Source organism: Pan troglodytes, chromosome 10, assembly GCF_028858775.2.
Source record: "Pan troglodytes isolate AG18354 chromosome 10, NHGRI_mPanTro3-v2.0_pri, whole genome shotgun sequence".
Lineage (NCBI taxonomy): Eukaryota > Metazoa > Chordata > Mammalia > Primates > Hominidae > Pan > Pan troglodytes.
Window position 1 is genome coordinate 120611571 of NC_072408.2, and position 5031 is coordinate 120616601.

Genomic DNA, 5031 nt, shown 5'->3' on the forward strand with positions numbered 1-5031 from the left:
GAGAAAGAAAGAAAAAAGAGAAAAAAGAGAAAGAGGAGAAAAGGAAAGAAAGAAATACAGAAAGAGAAAGAACGAAAGAAAAAGAAAAAGGAAAGGAAGGAAGGAAGGAAGGAAAGGAAGGAAGGAAGGAAAGGAAGGAAGGAAAGAAGGCCAGCCTCAGCCTCCCAAAGTGCTGGGATTACACGTGTGAGTCACCACGCCAGGCAAGACATGGATGTTTTTCAAAAACTCCCTAGGGGATCTTGATATTTATCTAGGTCCGGTCTGAATCATATGATATGCTTTATAACTATTATCTACCCATACATGTGTACATTTCTATCCTTCCTATGTTTTTTAAACTGAGGTATAAATTAGATAATGTCCACATGTTGATGAATTTTGACCTAGGTATACACTGTGTACCTATCACCCAGATTAAAATATAGAACGTTTCTCTTCCCCAAAGGCCATTGCTATCCTGTTACCACCTTCAGTTTTGCACGTTCTTGAACTTCAGGCCAGTGCGGCTGTGGATGCCAGTGGTTTCTTTTTCACTGCTGAGCTGTATTCTGTTGTATGGATATACCACAATTTTATTATCCATCCTCTGTTGACAGACATTTGGGTTGTTTCCAGTCTTTCGCTATTGCAAATAATGCTGCTATGGACATTTGTATATAGATCCTTTGCCTATATTCTTATTTTAATGACATTTTATTCCTTTCTCCTTTCATGTTATACTCCAAGTCCAATTTTCTTTTTTTTTTCACATCTGCAACATATTTATTTTTCAAAGGAATGGATTTTGAGAGAAAATAACATGGGGCAGGATATGGAACAGAAAATAAATACAAGGCCTGGTGTGGTGCTCACACCTGTAATCCCAGCACTCTGGGAGCCCAAGGCAGGCAGGTCACTTGAGGCCAGGAGTTCGAGACCAGCCTGGGCAACATGGGGAAACCCCGTCTCCACTAAAAATACAAAAATTAGCTGGATGTGGTGGTGCACGCCTGTAATCCCAGCTACTCGAGAGGCTGAGGTAGGAGAATCACTTGAACCCAGGAGGCAGAGATTGTAGTGAGCCGAGATCGTGCCACTGCACACTCCAGCCTGGGTAACAGAGTGGAACTCTGTCTAAAAAAAAAAAAAAAAGAAAGAAAAGAAAAGAAATACAAATGTAGGCGGTTTTACTAATTGTTTTATAACCATAACAAACTAGTTCAGTGACTGTCCTGTATAAAACACAATGAAGCTTCCAAGATCAAGGCTAAAAATTTCAGTCTCTGGTTTTTGGGACTTAGGGTGCAGTCCTTGATTTCGGATGGATCACTGGGTGCGTGGTACAGTCCATGCTTTTAACCAGATTTGAACAGAAGAGTGGCCACTTGGCCCAGGTAGAAACAGATGAAGCATTTGGTTTCATGTGTCACATAACTCCTGAAGTTCCTCCCCATGATGCAAGCCGCATGGGACTGGACTTCTTGTCAAATTCCTTCTTGATATGAGCTGGAATGTCCTTCTCTATATTCTATTTCTCTAGCGCCTGAGTAGTGCACTCCACCAAGTCCTGTTGCATCTCCTCCAAGATGTCAGCATTTTTTATTATGGCCTTTAGGTTGCACATGGTTACCTAGGGAGCAAGCAACCCTCCCACCTTGGCCTCCCAAAGTGCTGTGATTACAGGCATGAGCCACCATGCTCAGCCATGTCTTGAGTTTTCTAGCTGCAGAACGACCATGTCCTGGTTAAAATGCAGCTGGAAGCACATTCCCTAGAGGCAAATGTGGCATGTAGAATATCCTATATTATTTCTGGGACAGCTACCTTGACATCCATCTTTTATGATAATCCTTTGGTCTTAGATGATTCCAGCACACGAGGCAGTATGTGCACAGTAGGTAGGTATTTCTTCAACAAATGTTTGTTGGTGTATTAGTCCATTCTCACACTGCTAATAAAGACATACCTGAGACTGGGTAATTTACAAAGGAAAGGGGTTTAATTGATTCACAGTTCAGTATGGCTGGGGAGGCCTCAGCAAACTTACAATCATGGAGGAAGGAGAAGCAAACACGTCCTTCTTCACATGGCAGTGGGGAGAAGAAGAATGAGTGCCTAGTGAAGGGGGAAACCCCTTATAAAACCATCAGATCTTGTGAGAACTCACTCAATATCATGAGAACAGATGGGGGAAATGGCCCCCATGATTTAAGTATCTCCACCTGGTCCCTCCCACAACACATGGGGGAACTAAAATTCAAGATGAAATTTGGGTGGGGACAAAGCCAAACTATATCAGTTGATTACAAGTCAATATGCCACACACTTAGGCAGAGAGCTGCGTATTTAGCATTTACACTATAGGGTGGATGCCTTCTCCTTCGGCATGATGGTTTCTCTTGGCCCAATTGGACCTTAACACTTGCTGGCATTAGATTAAGTGGACAGGATGGGGACTGTCCTGATGCCGGATTCTTGGAACCAAGGCTCACAGTTTCATCTCATCCCATGTCATTTGTTCTCTCAGCATTCCATGATTTTGAGACCTTCCTTAACTCTGCTAGAACCTGTGGCCATCCGTATGATTTATATTTCATTGCAGACTTTTACTTTTCATGCCTATCTTGATTCATTTCATCTTAGCCCTTCCCCCAAAATATGGAACTTGAAGTGGAGATATTTAAGTAAGCAATAGATTCATTTTACCATCAGAGATGGCTCTTTCAAGCATGGTGTCCATCTTAGAGTCTTCAGGCTGCTGCTTTTGAATTCAGACTCACCCATATTGTTATTCCCCCATCCACAGCCCCAAACCCTTACTCCACGGATCAACTCAAGAATGCATTTGAGAGCAAGTAACAGAAAAGCCAACTATGGCTTAAACAGATGGGAGCCGTTCTTATATAATGAAGAGTCTGGAGGGAGGTGACTGGTGTGGATTAAATAGCTTGTCTTTGTGATTCTTTTTTTTTGTTTGTTTTTTGAGACAGTCTCTCGCTCTGTTGCCCAGGCTGGAGTGTAGTGGTGCGATCTTGGCTCACTGCAACCTCTGCCTCCCAGGTTCAAGCGATTCTCATGCCTCAGCCCCCCGAGTAGCTGGGATTACAGATGTGTACCACCACGCCCTGCTAATTTTTGTATTTTTAGTAGAGATGAGGCTTCACCATGGTGGACAGGCTGGTCTCAAACTCCTGACCTTAAGTGATCCACCCATCTTGGCCTCCGAAAGTGCTTGGATTGCAGGCATGAGCCACCGAGCCCAGCTTCTGTCTTTGTGATTCTATTGGCCTTTGCCTTAAGGTTGGGAAATAGCTGTCACGGCTCCAGACATCACATCTGCCCTTGTTAAAGAAAGACAGAAAGAAGGCAGGAAGGGAGAGGGCCTACGGTTTCACTATCATTTTAATCAGGAAAACAAAAACTTTTCTGGAAAGCTCCTAGCAGATTTCTGGTTTTTTTGTTTGTTTTTGTTTTTGTTTTTGTTTTTTTGATGGAGTCTTGCTCTGCTACCTACGCTGGAGTGCAGGAGTGCAGTGGCACGATCTCAGCTCACTGCAACCTCTGCCTTCCGGGTTCAAACGATTCTCCTGCCTCAGCCTGCCAAGTAGCTGAGATTACAGGCACCTGCCACTACTCCCAGGTAACTTTTTGTATTTTGAGTAGAGATGAGGTTTCACCATGTTGGCAGGCTGGTCTTGAACTCCTGACCAGCGATCCACCTACCTTGGCCTCCCAAAGTGCTGGGATTACAGGCGTGAGCAACCGCACCCAGCCAAATTTCTGTTTATGTCTGATTGGCTAGAACTCTGTCTTGGACACCCCCAGCTGCCATCAGGGCTGAGAAATCAAGTGGAAGGCAGCACTGGTGAAGGGGATTGGAAATAACTGGTTATCCCACAGTGTCTGCCGTGTCCTGTTTTCACCCCATCTCCTGCAACTCTCTGTTGCGTCATTGAACCTTCCAGTTTCAATGAATGGCAAGCTCTCAACAGTTGCTTCTACGAGGCTAAATATCTCTCCAGTTCATTCCGCACATGGATTGTGTTCCAGAAACCTGGGCCAACTTTACATCCTCAAACACAAAGTCTCCCCACTTCTGGACCTTTGAACTTTCTTTTCCCTCCACCCAACATACTGCTGGCCCCAGCTCCATTCTCAGCAAACATGGGTGGTATCTTCTTAGCCTTCAAGTCTTGGCTGAAATGTCACCTCCTCAGGGTGACCTTCCTGGGCCACTGCAACCTAAAATCAGCCCTTTCTTTACCCCTCATCCCTATCTGAAATGATAAATGTTTTTGTTCCTGGCTTATTATCTGTTTTCGCAGGAGACCTCAGAAGAACTTTCTCTCCTACTATAGTATGCCCACGTGCAAAAAACAGTGTAAAGATGTTGATGAATGTTTGTTGAATGAATGTGTGAATACGTGAAAGGGAGGAGGGAAAAATCCCAATAGTCTCCGAACTGTTGGTATATATTGTCAAGTGCGGACCATGGTCCAAATAAGTACAGAACTTTAAATGGTTACCACAGCACTTGTTAGGAGTAAAATGCATGTACATGCAAACATGCACACACACACATGCCAAAATAAGACAATAAGAAAAAAGCAGAGGAATATTGAGGTAAGGGAAAGAAGTAGAGGCAAATTTTGTTGCCAGCATTTTTGCTTCATTATTCCATCTTAAGGAGTATGAGGCTGAAGGCAGGCGGCCTCACAGAACAGATAACAGAATTTGTCATTTGCAGTGGCCGTGTTATTTTTAGATCCAAATGCACTTCTTTCAACGTGGACTCCATATTGCTGGCTGCCAGCTCATGCAAATCGGGCCTCCATATGGAGGGACCAGCCTCTATTTTACACGTAATGCACACGTGCATCTTTGTTTGAAATAGGTTAGCTTGAAAACAGCCCTGCTCCACCCAGCTACAGGGGTCTCAGTGCATGTGTGAAGTTGGTGTTTCATCACTGTGGCAACCTCCCACCTGGATGCCCCCTTTCTAAGGGTCATCTGCATGCAAAGGTCATTCCCAGTACACTTCAGCCCTCC

The 5031-nt window shown here is 44.2% G+C and overlaps 1 pseudogene; it reads right to left on the bottom strand.

Annotated features, from left to right (window-relative positions):
* Positions 1 to 1160: 1160 nt before the first annotated feature.
* Positions 1161 to 1689, bottom strand: LOC134807510 (dynein light chain 1, cytoplasmic-like; annotated as a pseudogene).
* Positions 1690 to 5031: the final 3342 nt, after the last annotated feature.